The sequence below is a fragment of the Hyperolius riggenbachi genome, unplaced genomic scaffold (assembly GCF_040937935.1).
Source record: "Hyperolius riggenbachi isolate aHypRig1 unplaced genomic scaffold, aHypRig1.pri scaffold_204, whole genome shotgun sequence".
Taxonomy (NCBI): domain Eukaryota; kingdom Metazoa; phylum Chordata; class Amphibia; order Anura; family Hyperoliidae; genus Hyperolius; species Hyperolius riggenbachi.
Window position 1 is genome coordinate 19,628 of NW_027152415.1, and position 23,941 is coordinate 43,568.

A 23,941-nucleotide genomic window follows, 5' to 3' on the forward strand; every position below is an offset into this window, starting at 1 on the left:
CCCTAACACAATTTATGGTGCCAGTATTTTATTTGGAAATAAAGGTGCATGTTTTTCAGTTTTGCGTCCATCCCTAATTAAAAGCCCATCATTTATAAAGTAACAGTAATATACCCTCTCGACATACATATTAAAAAAGTTCAGTCCTTCAGATAACTATTTATGTATTTTTTTTTGTAAGTTTTGGTAACTATTGGGGAGAGTGGGAGGTAAGGGGTTAATTATAGATGTTAGGAAATATCTTTTAATGAAAAAAAAATGTGTAGATGTAATTTTATTATTTGACCATAACTTCTGTATGTGTAGTATTACTACGCAAAGAAGAAGTAATGTGTGGATGTGTAAGTATTGGTTTTGTGAATGGCGGCAGTCATTCACATGGGGACTTAGATCAATGAATGGGAGACAGGAAGTAATGAGGAGACAGGCCAGCCAGTGTGTCAGCACGGACCGGGGACTCACTCCGGCAGACAGGTAATGTATCTGTGAAGAAGCGCGGAAGAGCCCCCGCCATGAGTCAGCGGCTCTTTCCGCGCACAGTATGGCTGAGCACGGAGAGGCAGCCGCCTCCTCTCAGTGTGAGGCGGCTGTCTCCGTGCAGGGCATGGCGGAGCGCGGAAAAACCGCCGCGTTGGACGCGGCGGTTAGCGCGCATGGCCCCATTGCGGAGACACCGCAGAGCGGTGCTGGTGTGGCTGGGACACGTAGTCCCTCTAGGTTTAGAATGACGCGCGTGCGCACTCAGGCAGGGATTATATGACAGCCAGAAGTGAGTCAGCTGACCAGGCTGGTCAGCTGACTCTGGCTCCACTCCTCATTGGTCCAGCACTTAGGGAGGTGCTGGAGAGATCTCTGTGTATATATACTGCTAGCTGCTCAGTTGCTGGTTGTCTGGCGTTGCGATCACAACGTGGGAGCACTCAGACCTTTAGTCAGATCCTTAAGTGTGCCGGGACCAGCTGGAGCTGTAATCCTACACTTAGCTAGATTCTGTTGATAGCTTAAAGTACTAGTTTGATTGTGATTATCTGTTATGACCCTTTGCCTGCCTGACTATCCTCCTGAACTCTGATCTTGTACCTCGATATTTCTGATACTCTGTTGCCGAACCCCGGCTCGTCCTTAGACTCTGCTTCTGCCTCCTGATCTTGTACCTCGATATTTCTGATACCCTGTTGCCGAACCCTGCCTGTACCTTAGACTCCGCCTCTGCCTTCTGAATCTGTACTTTATCTGTCCGTGTGTTTACGACCTGGCTTGTCTGACCTCGAGAACCGACCTTACTGTTGGAGGCAGTTCCCCGTCCTGTTAGTGACACTTCCTCCAGAGTGTCACTTTCAGACGATCCTTCCTACTCTCAGCCTGACTCCTCCTGTCTTGGAGAGTTCAGGTCTTCGGAAGGAATCCGTGCAGTACTCCTTACTGCGCTGAGGCCTAGTCCTCTAAGTGTTACTGTTACACCAAACACTACACTCTACTCAGGTGAACAGAGGTTAGCTGGTATATCGGATCATCGGTGATACTGCAGATCACTCATAATCTGGTATATATCTGTATTCCCAGTAATACTGCAGATCACCGGTAATCAGATCCTCTCTGTGCTTCACCGATCGTTACAGTATCACTGCTGCTATATGTGTCGGTCATTGCTGAATCAATTGCCGATAACGTCACGCTCCCAACGCGCCCACGATCGAGCAAGATTTTCTGATTGACTGAATCGATCAATTTCAGATGGAAATCGATCGATGGGTCAACATTTGCGTTATCGATTTCACAGCAGATTCGATAACACAGTGATCGAATCTGCTACATATCTTCAGGAAATCGACATAGTGTATGGGTAGCTTAAGAGCATATCCAGGCCCCGTCCTCTGCCGAGCAAATTTACATTAAAACTTGATCTTTGAAAAATTAATAAGTTTGCCATTACAAGCTCAGAGATAAATGAATACAGTGTTAGAGGAAACCAGTAAACAAAACAAACAAAAAAATCCCAGCCCCCTGCAGCCATCCCATCCCAAGACAAAATGATCCTCTGGTTCCCCGCCGCGGCTCTATTTCATTTTGTCAGTCAGCAGCCACTGCGCCCTGGCCACGCACGTCATCGCCCACATCGCAAGGAGCGTCCTGCACAGGCCCAATACAAGGCTTTCTCATACTGCGCCAGCACAGGACGCTCAAGGCCAAGGGAGCGCGAAGGAGGATGCGCGTGGCCAGAAGGGATGCTCGCTGGATTCCGTCCGGAATTGGGCCAATTCCGATTCCGGCGGTCGGAACAGAATTGCTAAACCTCTAAAACGGAATTTTAAGGAATTAAAATTTATTTCCTTTCCCCTCCTCCCCTCTCATATTCCAGGGAATTGTAGTATTTCAAAAGCCAGCTTACATACCATGGCTGGGAATTGAACCCAGGTCTCAGTGTGTGGTAGGTAACTGACTTAACCACTATATCACCAACAACACTACATGCTGAAGCCAGCCTAGCATGTAACATTAGGATCAAGCCAAGAGAAAAAGTAGCGTGCTTAAGGATTTGTAGCATGTCAAAAGCCAACTCACCGTGGCTGGGAATTGAATCCAGGCTGGGCTGGGAATTGAACCCAGGTCTCAGTGTGTGGTAGGTAACTGACTTAACCACTTTACCACCAACAACACTACATGCTGAAGCCAGCCTAGCATGTACCATTGTGATATACCCAAGAGAAAGATGAGCTCTCTCTCTCTCTCTAGGACTTAATGCCATTGAACTGAATTTTCAGCTTAAAACCATCAATGGATACCGACAGAATTTCACAGGCATTTTTGGAATTCCACCAGATTGAAAAAGCAATTCCGTTCCGACCAAACGGAACGGAATGACCAATTTCCGCATAAAAATTCCGGAAAATACAATTCCGCGGAAAGCGGTGGCCATCCCTACTAGAGAGAGAGAGAGAGATGATGAGAGAGATGAATCTACCTGGCTATCTGGGGTTCTCTTCGGACAACTGTTGAACACAAAAGGCAAGGCAATGCCTGGCTACAAATCCTTAAAGAGACTCTGTAACATCAAAAACGTCCCCTGGGGGGTATTCACCTCGGGTGGGGGAAGCCTCAGGATCCTAATGAGGCTTCCCACGCTGTCCTCTGTCCCACGGAGGTCTCGCTGCAGCCCTCCGAACAGCCGCCGACAGACGCGACTGTTCAATTCAATATTTACCTTTGCAGGCTCCAGCGGGGGCGCTGTGGCTGCTTTCGCTCCGAAGGAGGCGGAAATACCCGATCTCAGTCGGGTCCGCTCTACTGTGCAGGCACCGGAGACTTGCACCTGCGCAGTAGAGCGGACCCGACGGCGATCGGGTATTTCCGCCTCCTTCGGAGCCGCCACCCGCCAGAGCGCCTGCGCAGGAGCCAGGAAGGTAAATATTACGTCACCGCTGTATGGAGGGCTGCAGCGAGACCCCCGAAGGACGGCAGATGGCGTGGGAAGCCTCATTAGGATCCTGAGGCTTCCCCCATTCTAGGTGAGTACCCCCCAGGGGACGTTTTGTCGTTACAGATTCTCTTTAAGCAAGCTACTTTTTCTCTTGGATTGATCATAATGGTACATAATAGGCTGGCTTCAGCATGTAGTGTTGTGGGTGGTATAGTGGTTAAAGGGGTTCTTTCGCGAAAAAAGTAGGCAGTTAAAAAATGTGACAGATGACAGGTTTTGGGCCAGTCCATCTTTTGGGATTCTCAGGGCTTTCTTTGTTTTCAACAGCATTTCCTGAACAACAGTTTAACTGCCAAAATAGCAAGATACCAGCCGGCCTCCCTAATCACTTGCACACTATTATGTCAGTTAAATTTTGCAACTGTTGTTCAGGAAATGCTGTTGAAAACAAAGCAAGCCCTGAGAATCCCCCTTAAAAAGATGGACTGGCCCAAAACCTGTCATCTGTCACATTTTTTAACTGCCTACTTTTTTCGCGAAAGAACCCCTTTAAGTCAGTTACCTACCACACACTGAGACCTGGGTTCAATTCCCAGCCCAGCCTGGGTTCAATTCCCAGCCACGGTATGTAAGCTGGCTTTTGAAATACTACAATTCCCTGGAAGATGAGATGAGGAGGGAGGAGAGGAGAAAAAAAGGACTAAGTGAACAGTTAATAGGGACTATAGGCTACCATATAGGATAAACAAGGTTACTTTAGCAATTTTTCCGACTGAATCCGGAATTCCGCTGAATTTCGTACAAATCTGGCGGATTTTTCATAGCGACGGAATTTAACACTGACGGAATCCGTGATTTCCGGTGGAACGGAATTTGCTGGTTCCGATCATCCCTAGTGGCCAGGGTTGCGCAGGCACAGTTACCATCGATTTGTAAGTCCTTAATAACAAAAGTGAGCCGCAGCAGGGGACCGGAGGATCTTTGAGTACCGGAACGGGACAGGACGGCTGCAGGAGGCTGGGAGAACCCCAAGGTAAGTTAATTTTTATTTTGTAAAGCTTACAGGTTTCCTTTAAGGCATACATTGGTATTTATCCGTACCTCTTTGGCTGAGTTCACCCAGTACTGAGAGTAGATTGGGATGGGCATCATCCTCATTCTGTAGAATATAAAGACTTTCCCAGAGATTAATCACATCATCTCTTCCACGTTCCATAATATCTTCTAAGAGGATTCCAGCAAAACAACCAATTTGTTTTTTCAGATCCATATAGTACTAAATTACAAACAGAAATTAGAATGGTCAATGTGGATTTTTTTTTGAGTATGTCTATAAAAATTGATTGAGGTGTATCAGTGAATGAAAGTCATGGAATTAATAAAATGTACACGCCTTGATTATTAAAAAGACTACTGTTAAGGTAACACCTGAAATCATAATACATTTGAGACCTGGGCGGTCTTCCTTCTGGAATCATAACATTCCTTACTGTAGTCACATTAGGGCTGGATCACTCAGAAAGCAATTGAGAAAGCTACCTCTGGCCTTGTGGACCTTCCAGCAATAAGAGGGCCCATTGGGGACCCGATGGAGACCCACGTCGAGCCCCCTGAACTTCAGAATGGCCAGTGGAATAAAGTAACTAACCTTTAAGGACTCCATCAAAGCAATCTTCCTTCATCCTCCAGCATCCTGGTCTCCATAGCTCCATCAGTGTCTTCCTTCACGTGATGTGACATCCCCCAGTTACATTAGGAGAGATGCTACTGAAGAGGTGGCGACTCTGGTGAAAGGAGGCAAGATTGTGCCCCTGTGCACCACTGGTAACCTAATATTGGGGGAACCTCTGACTACCTAATATTTGGGGGTACCACTGGCAACTTAATACCGGGGGAAGATGTCAGTGCTGTATAAATACATAATAATAATATGGGAGGACATTAGACTATGACTATGGTAGGATTAGAGTGTGAGCTCCTCTGAGGACAGTCAGTGACAGGACTATGTACTCTGTAATGTGCTGCAGAGGATGTCAGTGCTATATAAATACATAATAATAACAATAATAATAATAATATGGTAGGACATTAGACTATGACTATAGTGAGATTAGATAGTGACCTCCTCTGAGGACAGTCAGTGACATGACTATGTACTCTAATGTGCTGCAGAGGATGTCAGTGCTATATAAATACATAATAATAACAATAATAATAATAATATGGTAGGACATTAGACTATGACTATAGTGAGATTAGATAGTGACCTCCTCTGAGGACAGTCAGTGACATGACTATGTACTCTGTAATGTGCTGCAGAAGATGTCAGTGCTATATAAATACATAATAATATGGTAGGACATTAGGCTATGACTATGGTAGGGATTAGATTGTGAGCTCCTCTGAGGACAGTCAGTGACATGACTATGTACTCTGTAAAGTGCTGAAGAAGATGGCAGTGCTATATAAATACATAATAATATGGTAGGACATTAGGCTATGACTATGGTAGGATTAGATTGTGAGCTCCTCTGAGGACAGTCAGTGACATATGCCTATATATACTCTGTAAAGTGCTGCAGAAGATGGCAGTGCTATATAAATACATAATAATAATAATATTATGGTAGGACATTAGATTATGACTGTGGTAGGATTAGATTGTGAGCTCCTCTGAGGACAGTCGGTGACATGACTATGTACTCTGTAATGTGCTGCAGAGGATGTCAATGCTATAAAAATACATAATAATAACAATAATAATAATAATAATATGGTAGGACATTAGACTATGACTATAGTGAGATTAGATAGTAAACTCCTCTGAGGACAGTCAGTGACATGACTATGTACTCTGTAAAGTGCTGCAGAAGATGTTGGTGCTATATAAATACTAGAGATGGCCTGAACGTGAACAGTGCGAGTTCGCCTTCGCGACCGAACACAAACTTTATGTGAGTTCGACCCTCCCCCTATACTACATCATTGGGTTAAACTTTGACCCTCTACATCGTAGTGTGATGCTCGGATATCTCGATCCACGAATTCGGCAACCACGGCCGATGTTAAAAAAAAAATCCGCCTCTGGCGTGATTGGTTCCGTATTATGAAATGCGTCCACGCCACGACACCAAATTTTTGGTCGTGGATGAGGCAATCACGGCCGGATCCACGGCCAGATCCGGATTTTATTTTAATGTTAATAGCAAAGCCCCCATACATGCTACAATCCCCCAAATTGCATGGATTTTTAAGGTGATAAGGGGCTACAACTTAAACAAAACAAATTCCAAATATAATTTTTTGTTTTTGAGAAAATGGATTTTAAACTGAAATCAACACTTGAAATGGGGCTATTAATTGGTAATAAGTAGTTTTAAACAGGGAAATACACGTTAAGCAATCACAGAGGTGAAGGTGAGTCCCAATGGCACTTGGCGGTGATGGTACCACTGGAGGAGGATGAGTGGCTGACTGACGCCAAAAAAGGCCCAGAGAGGTTTTTGTAATTTTTTTTTTTGGGGGGGGGGGGGGTTTGCAGCGATTAGCAATGACATAACAGCAGAGTTGTCAGTGGAGCTGGGCAGTGTGAACGCAGAGTGTAGTAGCGACTGAGTCAGGAGGACAAAGCGGACGGTCAGTGTGGCAGCACATAAGGACCATGGCAACTCACTGGTAGTAGCACAGTGTAATAGTGCTGCACAAAAAAATCACATGCGTCAGTGGACCCGAGCAGTGTGAACGCAGAGTGTAGTAGCAACTGAGTCAGGAGGACAAAGTGGATGGTCAGTTCGGCAGCACAGAAGGACCATGGCAACTCACTGGTAGTACCACAGCCGAAAAATGAACCAAGGTAGGCAGGTAGTAACTTTCTTTAGAAAGGCAGGCATGGTTAACACACTGCAGCAGCCACTTCATGCCCCCCTTTGTCCGACAATAGGGGCCAGGAACTCACCTTCCACCAAAGCCTGGTTTATTTTCAAGAAAGTTGAGTTTGTCCACAGAGGCGTGGGAGAGCCGAGAGCGCTTCTCGGTGACCACGCCACCGGCCGCACTGAAGCATCTCTCGTAGAGGACACTGGAAGGGGGGGGGGGAGGACAGGAGTTCCAGGGCGTACTGGGCAAACTCCCTCCAGATGTCCAGTCTCTTGACACAGTACTCCAGGGGGTCCACGGGGCTGTCAGTGTCATTGAGCCCACTTAATGACCCCATGTAGTCTGCCACCATGCTGGTTAGTCGCGACCGGTGCTGGGTGGAGGTGGATGCTGTGGCTGGCACCTCTGCTGTTGGCTGCTGCACTGCATACAGGCTCTTGTTTAGGCTCTTCAGATCTCCGGGGCGCCAGTTCCTGCTGCTGGTGCTGGTGGTTGCTGTTGTGCTGCTGGTGGCGATGTCAGGGACCTGTTGCTGGGTTGGCAGAGCAGTTACAGTGGGGGTGGAAGGCTGGAGGAATGCTTCCAGTAGTCTGCGCACAAGGGCCCCCTGCAACTCCCTTCTGCATTGCTCGGTGGTGGATGGCGTCATGAACTCTCCCAGCTTCCCCTTCAGACGTGGGCCCAGCATCAAGGTGATCCAGATGTCCTCCCTTGAACGCATCTGGATCACCCGGGGGTCCCTGCAAAGGCAGCACAACATGTGCACACCCATGGGAAACAAGTGGGCCTTGGCAACAAGATCTTCATCGTCCTCGTAGTCCCATATCACATGCCTGTCCCCTTCCTGTGCCGTGTTGTCCTCCCCAAGCCGCCATCCCCGTACAACACCTGCGGCGCTCTGCTCCTCCTCCTCAGCATTCAGGTTATTGACCTCCAACTCCTCCACTACCTGTGAGCCCTCTTGTGCTGCCATCTGCTCCTTTTCCAGCTGCCTCAGGGCTTCCTCCCCATGCTCAATTAAATTGCACATTGCCTGGTCCAGCAGGCAAATCATGGGCACCCACTGACACACAGAGGCCCGCTCCTCGCTGACCATCTTGGTTGCCTCCAGGAAGGGACTCAGCACCAGGCATACTTGCCACATCTGTGTCCACTGACTTGCACTTATGATGGGGACTTGCTGGTTGCTGGGGACTAGTGTTGGGCGAACAGTGTTCGCCACTGTTCGGGTTCTGCAGAACATCACCCTGTTCGGGTGATGTTCGAGTTCGGCCGAACACCTGACGGTGCTCGGCCAAACCGTTCGGCCACATGGCCGAACTAAGAGCGCATGGCCGAACGTTCCCCGAACGTTCGGCTAGCGCTGTGATTGGCCGAACGGGTCACGTGGTTCGGGCCCGAACGCGCTCTGATTGGCCGAACGGTCACGTGGTTCGGGTAAATAAATTCCCGAACCACGTCATATCTCCGCCATTTCTCTGTGGGTTTAGCTTTGGGTAGGCAGGCAGGGTAGTTCGCTCTCCAGCCACGCTAGCCAGGGTCCCCCCCAGTCATTGTGTGTCGCTGCTGGGAACAGTAGTACACCGCTCGCTCAGCCACACTATATATAGCATTGTTTACTGCCACTGTGTACCTCGCTCAGCCACGCTATATATAGCATTGTGTTTTCTGACACTCTGTGTACACGGCTTAGCCTGACTAATATAGCATTGTGTGTACTGCCACTGTGCACCTCGCTCAGCCACGCTATATATAGCATTGTGTTTTCTGACACTCTGTGTACACGGCTTAGCCTAATATAGCATTGTGTGTACTGCCACTGTGCACCTCGCTCAGCCACGCTATATATAGCATTGTGTTTTCTGACACTCTGTGTACACGGCTTAGCCTGACTAATATAGCATTGTGTGTACTGCCACTGTGCACCTCGCTCAGCCACGCTATATATAGCATTGTGTTTTCTGACACTCTGTGTACACGGCTTAGCCTGGCTATATAGCATTGTGTGTACTGCCACTGTGCACCTCGCTCAGCCACGCTATATATAGCATTGTGTTTACTGCCACTCTGTGTACACCGCTCAGCCAGACTATATACCGTTGTTTACTGACACTCTGTGTACACCGCTCAGCCAGACTATATACCATTGTTTACTGACACTCTGTGTACACCGCTCAGCCTGACTATATAGCATTGTGTGTACTGCCACTGTGCACCTCGCTCAGCCACGCTATATACAGCATTGTGTTTTCTGACACTCTGTGTACACGGCTTAGCCTGACTAGATAGCATTGTGTGTACTGCCACTGTGCACCTCGCTCAGCCACGCTATATATAGCATTGTGTTTTCTGACACTCTGTGTACACGGCTTAGCCTGGCTATATAGCATTGTGTGTACTGCCACTGTGCACCTCGCTCAGCCACGCTATATATAGCATTGTGTTTACTGCCACTCTGTGTACACCGCTCAGCCAGACTATATACCGTTGTTTACTGACACTCTGTGTACACCGCTCAGCCAGACTATATACCATTGTTTACTGACACTCTGTGTACACCGCTCAGCCTGACTATATAGCATTGTGTGTACTGCCACTGTGCACCTCGCTCATCCACGCTATATATAGCATTGTGTTTTCTGACACTCTGTGTACACGGCCTAGCCTGACTATATAGCATTGTGTGTACTGCCACTGTGCACCTCGCTCAGCCATGCTATATATAGCATTGTGCTTACTGCCACTCTGTGTACACCGCTCAGCCAGACTATATACCGTTGTTTACTGACACTCTGTGTACACCGCTTAGCCAGACTATATAGCATTGTGTGTACTGCCACTGTGTACCTCGCTCAGCCACGCTATATATAGCATTGTTTACTGACACTCTGTGTACACGGCTCAGCCAGACTATATAGCATTGTGTGTACTTCCACTCTGTGTACACCGCTCAGCCAGACTATATAGCATTGTGTGTACTGCCACTCTGTGTACACCGCTCAGCCAGACTATATAGCATTGTGTGTACTGCCACTCTGTGTACACCGCTCAGCCAGACTATATAGCATTGTGTGTACTGCCACTCTGTGTACACGGCTCAGCCAGACTATATAGCATTGTGTGTACTGCCACTCTGTGTACACGGCTCAGCCAGACTATATAGCATTGTGTTTACTTCCACTCTGTGTCTGCTGGGCCTGGGAACAGTAGTACACCGCTCACCCGCCACTGTATAGCATTGTGCTCTGTGTCGCTGCTGGGAATAGTGGTACACCGCTCACCCGCCACTGTATAGCATTGTGCTCTGTGTCGCTGCTGGGAATAGTGGTACTGTATAGCATTTCTGTACTGCCACTGTACTGCTGCCAGTCAGCGTGTACTGTAAGGATAAGTGAAATGAGGAAGAAATCCGGTGAAAGAGGAAGGGGCAAGGGAAGAGGTGTTTCCCCTGACGGTTCACGTACAGGCCACAGGGGAGCACCCAAGAAAACCCACTCAATACCGCCCATGTTGTCCAGGACAACAACCCTCACAAATCCAAAAGAACAGGACCAGATAATTACTTGGATGACCTCTCAAGCGTCCAGCAGTGGGTTAAGCAGCACCAGCACATCACGCACGAGGTCCGAGTCCTCAGCCAGTTACAAGGAGCCAGTGGGCACAAAGCTGACACAACCGGCAGCGACACCACGCACACAACTGCCAGATAACCAGTCCGATGAATTACCTCAGGACACAATGGGGTATTCGCAGGAGCTATTCCCAGGCCAACAAACTTCCACCTTTCAAAGGTCAATGGAGGAACAGCCAGAAATGTTGTGCCCGGATTCACAACCATTAACTGTGGGAAATGCACCGCGCACTGAAATACAAGGCGAGTCCGAGGAGGACTCGGATACCCAAATCCCAGAGCAAGTTGGGCAGGAGGGGTTGCAATTGCAGGAGGTCGGCGACAAGATCTGGAAGACGACGTTGGAGTGAGCTGCGCAGAGGTTGTTCTGGGGAGCTCTACTCCACGGCGGCGGCCCCCCACAATGACATATGACGAGTTTCAGGAGATGGAAGAGGAGGGTATGGAAAATGTGGACATAGACCCAGATTTTGTTTGTGACCGAGAACATCGCCGTCGTAGCAGCAGCACAGATGAGTCTGTTGAAGAACCCACTGCTGCACGAGTTCGCCTTGTGCCACAAGGTAGGCGGCGCGCAATTTCAGGCACCACAAGCGTGGAAGTTCAAGTGAGAGGCAAAAGAGGAGCAAAAGGAAATCGCCAGCAAGGCAAGTGCTCCAAAGTCTGGGCTTTCTTTGAAGACTGCACTGAGGATGTTACCATGGCGATTTGCAAGGTGTGCAAGACCCGCCTGAGCAGGGGGAAAAGTATTAACAACCTCTCCACCACCAGCATGAGCCGCCACATGCTATCCAAACATCCCACTCTGTGGGCAAACTCGGCAGGACAGGGTACCAGCAACACTGCCTCCCTTGGGTTCACCAGACTCACCACCAGACCCGCCTCAGCAGCAGCAGTAGCCCAGCCATTGCGTGGTTCACAACATTCACAACCATCAGACGACGCTGACACTGTCACTTTCCGGAGTAGTGCTCTTGAGGTCTCCCAGTGTTCATCAAACACAACAACCAACAGCCCTTCCGTGTGCAGCGCTACGGTTCAGTTGTCTGTGTCGGAGATGTTTGAGCGCAAGAGGAAATTGCCAGCAAATGACCCCCGGGCCGTGGCAGTAACAGCCAGCATAGCCAAGCTTCTGGCCTGCGAAATGCTGCCATATCGAGTGGTGGAGACAAACAGCTTCAAGGGCATGATGTCAGTGGCCATCCCACGTTACGTGGTTCCCAGCCGCTACCACTTTGCGCGCTCTGCAGTGCCTGAGTTGCATGAGCACGTGGTCAGCAAAATAACCCGAAGCTTGAAGAATGCCGTTGCCTGCAAGGTTCACCTCACCACTGACACCTGGACGAGTGCGTTCGGCCAGGGTCGATACATCTCCCTTACCGCGCACTGGGTGAACCTTGTGGAGCCTGGCAGCGATTCCTCACCTGCTACGGCGCGGGTGTTGCCCACGCCGCAAACAGCTGCACCGCCGTCCCTCCCACTGGATAACAACAGCAGCACCTACCTCTCTGACTCCTTCTCCTCCAACGCATCTCAAAGCTGTACCTCATCCGGAAACGCTAACCCAGCAGCAGTAGGATCGTGGAAGCAGTGCAGCACAGCTGTTGGCATGCGTCAGCAAGCGTTGCTGAAGCTGATCTGCCTTGGGGATAAGCAGCACACAGGGGAGGAAATTTGGAAGGGAATAAAGGAACAGACGGATTTGTGGCTGGCACCGCTGGACCTGAAACCGGGCATGGTTGTGTGTGATAATGGGAGTAATCTCATTCGCGCTTTAAGGTTGGCTAAGCTGACACACATCCCTTGCCTGGCGCACGTGATGAACCTAGTAGTTCAGCGGTTCCTGAGGACATACCCAGGCGTGGCCGATCTTCTGTTGAAGGTGCGTCGAGTGGCCAAACATTGTAGAAATTCCAGTACTGCTTCGGGGGCATTCGCCAAGATGCAAGAGCGCTTCAATCTCCCCCACCATCGCTTGCTGTGCCCTACGCGCTGGAATTCTACGCTGCACATGCTAGCCCGCTTTTGCGAGCAGAAGAGTGCAGTGGTCCAGTACATGACGGCGCAGTACCGAGGCGCATCCGGACAGCTGCCAAGCTTCTGTGGATCCGATTGGGCCAACATGTTGGACCTCTGCCAAGTCCTCCAAAATTTTGAGCAATCCACGTTGCTTGTGAGCAGTGACAACTCTTCAGTCAGCATTACCATACCACTGCTGTGTTTACTGAAGAGGTCAATGTTGAAAATCAAGGAAACAGCTGTCATGATGCAACTGGGGGAATCTGAAGGAGAAAACGATCAGCGGGATGGTACCAACATCAGGCCATCCGCCTCAGGAAACGCTGGCCCCAGCAGCTATGACGAAGAAGAGGAGGAGGAACAGCTGGAGTTGGAGCAGGAATTTCATGCCACCACTGACGAGGGCCAGAGCGGTGCACGATGGACTTCCACAATTCAGCGCGAATGGTCAGCAGAAGCAGACCAGGAGGAAGGTGACGACTATGATGCATCACAACAACTATCACAACGCTCACAAGAGGATGATGAGGATTCTGGTAGGACTCTGGCACACATGGCTCAATTCATGCTAGACTGCATTGAACGCGACCCACGCATTGTGCGCATTCTGGACAACACCAATTACTGGGTTTATACCCTTCTGGATCCACGGTACAAACACAATGTTCCAAAACTGCTTGAAGAAAGAGTCAGACAGGTCAAAATGGAAGAATACCAGCAGGCCCTTGTGGAGACTTTAGAGAGGAGATTGACATCCTCCCCCTCCTCTAGCCAGTTGTACGCCGACAGACTGACTTCCGCAAACCCAGGACGACCAGGAGGGCAGCAAACAACGCAAGCCGCAGCTAGTGCCCAAAAGGGAATGGTATCGGCAGTGTCCTTGGAGTGGGAAAATTTTCTGACACCCATGCAGCAGCAGCCCACTGAACAGCAAGCGTGCAGATCCACCTCCAACACCGATCGCCTGGAGAAGATGGTCAAGGACTACATGTCAGATGACGTAGCTGTGTCGAACAATCCATCTGCACCCTTCAACTATTGGGTATCGAAGCTAGACACCTGGCACGAACTGGCAATGTACGCAATAGAGGTGCTGGCTTGCCCGGCAGCCAGCGTTATGTCGGAACGCTGTTTCAGTGCTGCCGGAGGCATCGTCACAGATCTGCGTATCCACCTCTCCACAGAAAATGCAGACCGTCTGACTCAAATTAAAATGAATCAATCCTGGATTGGAAATGACTACGCAACACTCCAGGACCCCAACCAAGTAACATGACCAATGAACATCTGGGATGGTGTAGCGTTTCCGGTCCCTGTTTATTGAACCTCTCATCTGTATTACATTTATGACTGCATGGCGGCAAAAAGCATTGCTGCTATATCCGCACGCTTTTTGTCCTCATGCAAGGCCTGGGTTGTTGTGTCTCAAAAAGCATGGCCTTCTCCTCCTGCGCCTCCTCCTGTTCCATCACGTCTGCTGCTGCTGGGTTAGCGTTGCCGCGTGGTCCCTGTTTATTGAACCACTTATCTTTATTACATTTATGACTGCATGGCGGTACAAAGCATGCTATCCGCACGCTTTTTGTCCTCATGCAAGGCCTGGGTTGTTGTGTCTCAAAAAGCATGGCCTTCTCCTCCTGCGCCTGCTCCTGTTCCATCACGTGTGCTGCTGCTGCTGCTGCTGGGTTAGCGTTGCCGGTCCCTGTTTATGGAACCTCTTATCTTTATTACATTTATGACTGCATGGCGGTACAAAGCATGCTATCCGCATGCTTCTTGTCCTCATGCAAGGCCTGGGTTGTTGTGTCTCACAAAGCGTGGCCTTCTCCTCCTGCGCCTCCTCCTGTTCCATCACGTCTGCTGCTGCTGGGTTAGCGTTGCCGCGTGGTCCCTGTTTATTGAACCACTTATCTTTATTACATTTATGACTGCATGGCGGTACAAAGCATGCTATCCGCACGCTTTTTGTCCTCATGCAAGGCCTGGGTTGTTGTGTCTCACAAAGCGTGGCCTTCTCCTCCTGCGCCTCCTCCAGTTCCATCACGTCTGCTGCTGCTGGGTTAGCGTTGCCGCGTGGTCCCTGTTTATTGAACCACTTATCTTTATTACATTTATGACTGCATGGCGGTACAAAGCATGCTATCCGCACGCTTCTTGTCCTCATGCAAGGCCTGGGTTGTTGTGTCTCACAAAGCGTGGCCTTCTCCTCCTGCGCCTCCTCCTGTTCCATCACGTCTGCTGCTGCTGGGTTAGCGTTGCTGCGTGGTCCCTGTTTATTGAACCACTTATCTTTATTACATTTATGACTGCATGGCGGTACAAAGCATGCTATCCGCACGCTTCTTGTCCTCATGCAAGGCCTGGGTTGTTGTGTCTCAAAGCGTGGCCTTCTCCTCCTGCGCCTCCTCCTGTTCCATCACGTGTGCTGCTGCTGGTGCTGGGTTAGCGTTACCGGTCCCTTTTCGTGGAACCTCTTCTCTGTATTACATTTATGACTGCATGGCGAAAAAAAGTATGTTACCTGTGCAAAGAAACATGACATTTTCCACATTTAAAAGACAGTTTTTCCTTTGAAACTTTACAATCAATTTTCTCAAAAACTATAAGCTCTTTTTGCAAAAAAATTTTTTCCTCTTGTACCCACTCCCAAGGTGCACATACCCTGTAAATTTGGGGTATGTAGCATGTAAGGAGGCTTTACAAAGCACAAAAGTTCGGGTCCCCATTGACTTCCATTATGTTCGGAGTTCGGCTCGAACACCCGAACATCGCGGCCATGTTCGGCCTAATCGGCCCGAACCCGAACATCTAGATGTTCGCCCAACACTACTGGGGACACTTGGGTCTAACATGTAAGCCCTAAGAGCCAGCCTGTGCTGACACAGCCGCTCCAACATGGCCAGATTTGAATTCCAGCGAGTTGGCATATCTATTATCAGGCGGTGTGGCTCGCTGTAAGGTGGACAGGAGTGCAGAGGCAGTGGCTGAGCGGCGGAAAAACTGTACCACCTCCCAGGCATCTTGCAGCACGTCATTCATCCCCTGGTAGGTGCACAGGAAGCGCTGCACCACAAGATTCAGCACGTGGGCCAAGCAGGGGATGTGCTGGAGGTTTCCCTGCTGCACTGTGGCCACCAGGTTGGCCCCCTTATTGGCTGCCACATACCCCACTTACGGGCCTCTGGGGGTCAGCCACCTCCGCTTTGAGGGTGGCCAGGACATTGGTGGCCATAATCTTCTCCTTCCCCAGGGTCACCAATTTTAGCAGCGCTTGGCAGTGTCAAGGCTTGGTGCTGCTGCTGCTGAGGCGGGCTTTCTTTGCCGGTGTGGAGGGAGTGGGATGAGAGGAGCCTGCTGCATCCCCCCTGATCCTGCGTGGTGGCACCACTAACTGGGCTGCTGCACTCGTCTTCCCTCCCTTCCAACAGTGTCACCCAGTGGGCCGTAAAGGACAGGTAGCGACCTGTCCCAAATCGGCTACTCCACGAGTCCATGGTGACATGGACCCGCTCGCCCACAGAGTAGTCGAGTGAACGGGCCACGATTTCCACCACAAACTTGTGCAGTGCTGGGATGGCGTCCCTGGAAAAATAGTGTCGACTGGGGATTTGCCACTTGGGGTTGCCAAATTGGAGCAGTGTCCGCATATCGCTCCCCTCCTGCACCAGGGAGTAGGGAAGGAGCTGTGATGCCATGGCCCGGGTCAGCAAGCCATTTTGCTTGCGGATTTGCCTACGGCTTGGAGGCAGAGGCTTGGTCAGACAATGAAAGGTGTCGCTCAGCAGGGTTTGATGACGATGTGATGCAGGGGAGACAGAGGAGAGAGACGACTGGCTGCCAGCCTCAATGTCTGTGTCCTGAGTAGCCGAGGTGGAATAGCGCTTGCGTGCTAGTACTGCTGCTGCGGCGGGGGATTCACGACCCTGAGGGAGGGATGATGCTGCTGTGGTGCTTGGCCTTGTGCTCTCAGCACCCCCTGCGTACATTGCCTGCCTCCTCTTGAACTCCTCATACTGATGGCAGTGGCAGCTCTTCAGGTGGCCCTGGAGGGATGAGATACCCATCTTGGACATATTTTTCCCAAGGCTCACTTTGTTGCTGCATAATTTACAGACCGCATATTTTGTGTCCTGGCTTGACACCTCAAAAAAGTTCCATACCGGTGACTTCAATTTACTGTGGCCCTGTACGCTACCGCTAGCAGAGGGTGCAGCGAAACAATCTGTGCTTTGGGGTTGCGTGGTGGGGGTACTGGCTGAAGCAGTGTCCTGTCTACTTCCTCCACCCCCACTGCTGCTCCAGCCCCTGCCTGACATATGGCGATATCCTTGCCTAGGCCTAGGTGACTCGTCATTCTGCTCCGACCATTCTTCCCCGGACTCAGGCTGCACATACAGACGGTCCACAACATCATCATCATCATCATCATCATCATCATCATCATCATCATAATCAAGCTCTTCCTCTGACTGGACCCCCACCTCCTCTTCCGCCCCTACATCCCCAGACACAGACCCCTCCTCAGCAACATCGTCCAATAACAGTTGTGATTCTTTCCCGTGCTGAATCTCCTCCATATCAGTCCCCAGTAGGTCCTGAGCTTCAGCCATCAATATGTTCCCAGATGCCAGACTGAGGGACAGAGCGCTGTCGTCCTGGGAGGGCTGCTGACCACTGGCTGCTGGGGTGGATGTCACAGCAACCGTGGGGCATTGGCTGCTGCTGCTGCTTGGAGTGCTGCTCACAGTAGAGGTCTGGGATGCAGTCATGATGTCCATCAATACGTCAGGTTCCATCTGCTCAACCACCACACGGGGACCAGAAGTTTTAAAATATTGGGATAACGGCGTCGGCTGACTCGGCCCAGGTTGTGCTGCCCTTTCTGCTGCACTACGACCTCGTACAGCTGGGCGTCCTCTCCCTGGCCGTGGAGCAGACCCAGAAGTGGTTGAAGCAATGGAACTCCCTTTCCTGACACCCCCACGAACCCTGCCAGGCATGTTGCTAATGAATCACTGAAAAATGAGATGATTAATACCAGTGAGCACAGTACAACCTAAGTGAAGGGTATCACTGGGTAATGAGATGATTAATATGCGTTCATTCACGGTCTCTCAAAGCGGATTTTAGTGAATGAAAATTGATCCACGGCGACGAATACCCGTGGCGGATAGCTGAAAAATGGTCGTGGAATCACGGCAAGTCGTGATCACGACCTCCATCCGAGCATCACTGGGCAGCACTACCTCCTGGAGCTTCGCCCCCCCTATAAAAGGCAGCAGCGTTGGCCATTTTCTCACTCTGTCTGCTGCTGTATTAGTGAGAGAAGAGAGAGACATTGAAGAGATAGGGAGAGCGATAGTTAGGAGGTTTGTTAGCTTGCTCCTTGCTGATATTTGTCGATGAAAAGCACCCTAAAACAGCTCTTTTGAGAGCTAATGTTCTTGTTATGTGTTTTTTTGTGTGGCCCCCTGACACTGCATATACAGCCCTGTCTGTCGCAGCTGGCCCTTCCTAATTGCTTTACTGTGCCAGGCCCAGCACATTAAGTGCCTAGCGTGACTGCTGCACATTGTATTATAATACCAGTCACTGCATACCTTTCACTGCACCTGTGTGGCCGCACGGTGTTTTATATACCAGTCACTGCATACCTTTCACTGCATCTGTGTGACCGCACATTGTTATACCAGCAGTCACTCCATACCTTTCCCTGCACCTGTGTGACCGCACATTGCTCTACCAGCAGTCACTGCATACCTTCACTGCACCTGTGTGACTGCACATTGTTCTACCAGCAGTCACTTCATACCTTTCACTACATCTGTGTGACAGCATGCTGTTTTATATACCAGCAGTCAGTGCATCCATTTTCACTGCACCTGTGTGACTGCACATTGTTATACCAGCAGTTACTGCATACCTTTCACTGTATCTGTGTGACAGCACACTTTTTAATATACCAGCAGTCAGTGCATACATTTTCACTGCACCTGTGTGACTGCACATTGTTATACCAGCAGTCACTCCATACCTTTCCCTGCACCTGTGTGACCGCACATTGTTCTACCAGCAGTCACTGCATACCTTCACTGCACCTGTGTGACTGCACATTGTTCTACCAGCAGTCACTTCATACCTTTCACTACATCTGTGTGACAGCATGCTGTTTTATATACCAGCAGTCAGTGCATCATTTTTCACTGCACCTGTGTGACTGCACATTGTTATACCAGCAGTCCCTGTAACCTTTTCACTGCACCTGTGTGACTGCACATTGTATTATACCAGCAGTCAGTGTATACCTTTTACTGCATCTGTGTGACTGCACATTGTATTAGTCAAGTCAGTGCATACCTTTCACTTCATCCCCCCAATATGGACAAAACAACAGGCAGAGGCAGAGCCAGAGGCAGGCCATCCAGTAGGTCTGTTCGAGGTCATGCTGTCGTGATTTCGTGAGGCCCCAAAGTACAGTGTTCAGAAGAAGGCACGTGCCATCAACCCCCAATATTGTCAGGACGTAGTTGACTATTTAACACAGAACACATATCTTCCTCCTCCTGCTCTGATTCTGGCACCCCACTTAACACTCAGTCGGCAGCCATCACCAAAGTGCCATCATCCCAGGGCTCAGCAGTGTGGAAATTTTTGTGTGTGTCTGCCTCAGATGAGAGCGCTGCCATCTGTACTCTCTGCCACCGAAAACTGAGCCATGGAAAGACCAAGACCCACGTAGGGACAACTGCCTTACGAAGGCACATGATGAAATAGCACAAACTGCAATGGGATGACCACCTGAGGAAAAGCATCACACAAAAGCAAAGCCACACACCGCAGTGGAAGATACCAGGCTGCAATGGTTTCTCAAAAACAGGCGATACCCAAACTGTACCGGGATGTTGAAAGACAAGTGGTGTCATCTCTGGCAAACAGCGTTGGGTCAAGGGTCCATCTGACCATGGATTCCTGGTTTGCAAAGCACGGTCAGGCCTGCCCCAAGATTAAGTCAGTCCCCACACACAACATCTCTGCCTGCATGCCGTGTGACTGCCTGCCCCAAGACTAAGTTGGTCCCCACACAGCATCTCTGCCTGCGGGCTGCTTGACTGCCTTCTCCGCCACCACCAACAGGGTCCAGGACTCCAGGTGGAGTCCTGAACTTTTAAGGCCGCTGCAGCAGCGGCCGCTAACAAAAACAATTTTTTTCTGGTGCGTGTACATGCCTGCCTAATTTTTCTGCCTGCACAACAAAACAAAAGGCATGTACATGTGTCAATTCCCCTTCGTGATCGTTACCTTGCCGCGGTGAAGGGGCTTGCGTATCACAATAAAGCAATGACCGGCTATATGAGTGTGTTGGGGGGCACACCTGACCCAAGATAATAAGGTTGTTGCTTCATTGTTGACAGATCAAATTAGATCAGCTGGACACTCAGTCACTGTTGTTCTGTCATTGAGCTACCTCAGCCCAACCATATGGGCTTGAAAACCGCCATCGCCTGCACTCTCACCATCGTGTGCACCAATATAGCACGGCCACCACTACACAAACAGCTGTTTGCGGTGCATTACACAGTGAGTTTGGTCTGTCAGTGTGAAGCAGTACACTAATTACTATTACTATTGATTGATGTATACACACGCAAGATGTTTTAAAGCACTTTGTGCCTCCAATTTAGGAATGCAATGTGATTTCTGCCCTTAAAACCCTGCTGTGCGTCAAATCCGTAATTTCCCCGGAACTTTGGGCATGTATCCCACTCCGCCATGCCCCCCTCCAGGTGTTAGACCCCTTGAAACATCTTTTCCAACACTTTTGTGACTAGAATTGGTGTTTGTAGTTTTGAAAGTTCACCTGCCCATTGAAGTCTATTGCGGTTTGCATGGTTCGCGCAAACGCGAACTTTTGCAGAAGTTCGCGTTCGATGTTCGCGAACCTAAAATCGGAGGTTCAAGCCATCTCTAATAAATACCATAATAATAATAATAATAATAATAATATGGTAGGACATTAGACTATGACTATAGTAGGATTAGATTGTGAGCTCCTCTGAGGACAGTCAGTGACATAACTATGTACTCTGTAAAGTGCTGCAGAAGATGTCAGTGCTATATAAATACATAATAATAATATGGTAGGAGATTACACTCTGACTATGGTAGGGATTAGATTGTGAGCTCCTCTGAGGACAGTCAGTGACATGACTATGTACCCTGTAATGTGCTGCAGAAGACATCAGTGCTATATAAATACATATTAATATGTTAAGACATTAGACTATGACTATAGTAGGATTAGATTGTAAGCCCTTCTGAGGACAGTCAGTGACATGACTATGTACTCTGTAATGTGCTGCAGAAGATGTCAGTGCTATCTAAATACATAAAATTATAATCATAATAATAGGATACCCCACTACGTTTATCTTAACGTTTGAAAGAAAAGCAGCCTATCTAGCAGTACACAACTTTTCCTGTCTTTTTTGGCTTTGGTCCTAAAACTTTAAAAACTTGTTAGAAGAATCAAATTGAAAATGTGCAGGTTCTCATGAGAAATTAAAATTCTCCTTTTAAATATTTTATTTCTTTCCTTTGTACTATTTCCCATTGAATATAGAGCTAAATTTGTTTGCAAGTAAAGATAAAGCCTTTAAATGACACCTGAAGCATTTTAAAAAGTAAAAATCAGATATTTATTTCTGTTGAAGGAAGCCACTGGATAGTCTAGACGCTTCCTGTAACCTTCGCTTCCTGTACAGCTCACCGTTCCAGCAAAGGGTACCTCTGAACTTAAAAAAAAAAATGTATATAGTAAATGAAGAGAATTCTGTTCCTGGTGGGGGCCATGTCTTTTGTCCACAGTTTGTAGCTAAATCCTGATGTCATTTCTTCCCCTAAATTGTTTTTCTTTTCTCCTCCACTTGCTGAGTCACTTCAGCCTTGCTTGTAAACACAAGTGAGCAGGGGATCATGTTTCAGCTAGGCAGCAGTCTGCTCAGCCAATCAGTGAGAAGCATGAATGTGGGAGGGTCGTTGGCAATGGCAAAGAAAAGAGCCTGGGGGACTAAGGAAATATAATAACAGCAGAGAGATTCCTGAATAGATTGGAGAGCTTGTACTTGCAAGGGAGAGATTTCTGGCAGCATTTTAAACACACTGCAGTGTTTAAATAGAATTTGGTTTTGTGGCTGACAATCCCGCTTTAAGGTGAGATCATTTCTCCTTTCAACTCCTCCCCCTCAGGGAGAATCACAAAAAGTCTGGCACACAAACCATCCTTGGAACTTCCATGCTTCTCTTCAGCTCACCCTTTGATCCATCCATCTCAGATCTGCAGGCTCAACTGGCCCCCGGGCACAACTTGCTTTTATTTGGACTCTGAACAAAGAACTTTCTCACAAAACTTCTTGGACTTATAATTCCAATGAACATGGTAATTCCAAAGACTGCTCAGACTTTGTTAATATATTTACATGTTATTTCACAATATTTAATTTCATTCATTTGTAAGAATTTCCCAAATTTTGATTTTCCATTTTTCCGATTTCCGATTTTTGAGGAGTATTTTACTAGTAATTTTATGCATCAGAATAATGAAAAACCAGTCGTGTGATTGGTCTACAATTAAAATTTTGCAGAACAAATATGCATTCTCTGATCGGTGCAATGCTTCCGAGTTCTGTAATTGGGCTAAAATTACCGAGTTACGGTGAACCGGATTTCCACGGAATTCCTATATCCGTTTGCCGATATCATTTTCCAATTTTTGAATTCGGATCTGGAATGCAGATTTTCGATTGGAAATATGGAAATTTCAACTCTGCAGAGTCCGAATGAGCATCCCTAATTGATTGTACATACAATCGAAAACCAGTCCAAGTGTTACTTTGTCTACAGTTCTGAAAGCCTTCAATAAAACCCCAGTGAGAAGGCTGAATGGCAAGCTGTGTCAAAGGAAAGGGGTTACTGATTGCCAGAACTAGTATCATTAAACATCTTTATTATGTCACCTTTGTCCGGATGGTTTTGCAAATCTATATACAGTGATGTGAAAAACTATTTGCCCCCTTCCTGATTTCTTATTTTTTTGCATGTTTGTCACACTTAAATGTTTCTGCTCATCAAAAACCGTTAACTATTAGTCAAAGATAACACAATTGAACACAAAATGCAGTTTTAAATGATGGTTTTTATTATTTAGTGAGAAAAAAAACTCCAAATCTACATGGCCCTGTGTGAAAAAGTGATTGCCCCCCTTGTTAAAAAATAACTTAACTGTGGTTTATCACACCTGAGTTCAATTTCTGTAGTCACCCCCAGGCCTGATTACTGCCACATCTGTTTCAATCAAGAAATCACTTAAATAGGAGCTATCTGACACAGAGAAGTAGACCAAAAGCACCTCAAAAGCTAGACATCATGCCAAGATCCAAAGAAATTCAGGAACAAATGAGAACAAAAGTAATTAAGATCTATCAGTCTGGTAAAGGTTATAAAGCCATTTCTAAAGCTTTGGGACTCTAGCGAACCACAGTGAGAGCCATTATCCACAAATGGCAAAAACATGGAACAGTGATGAACCTTCCCAGGAGTGGCCGGCCGAACCAAAATTACCCCAAGAGCGCAGAGAAAACTCATCCGAGGCGCCACAAAAGACCCCAAGACAACATGTAAAGAACTGCAGGCCTCACTTGCCTCAATTAAGGTCAGTGTTCACGACTCCACCATAAGAAAGAGAAAACGGCCTGCATGGCAGATATCCAAGGCGCAAACCACTTTTAAGCAAAAAGAACATTAAGGCTTGTCTCAATTTTGCTAAAAAACATCCCAATGATTGCCAAGACTTTGGGGAAAATACCTTGTGTACCGATGAGACAAAAGTTGAACTTTTTGGAAGGTGCGTGTCCCGTTACATCTGGCGTAGAAGTAACACAGCATTTCAGCAAAAGAACATCATACCAACAGTAAAATATGGTGGTGGTAGTGTGATGGTC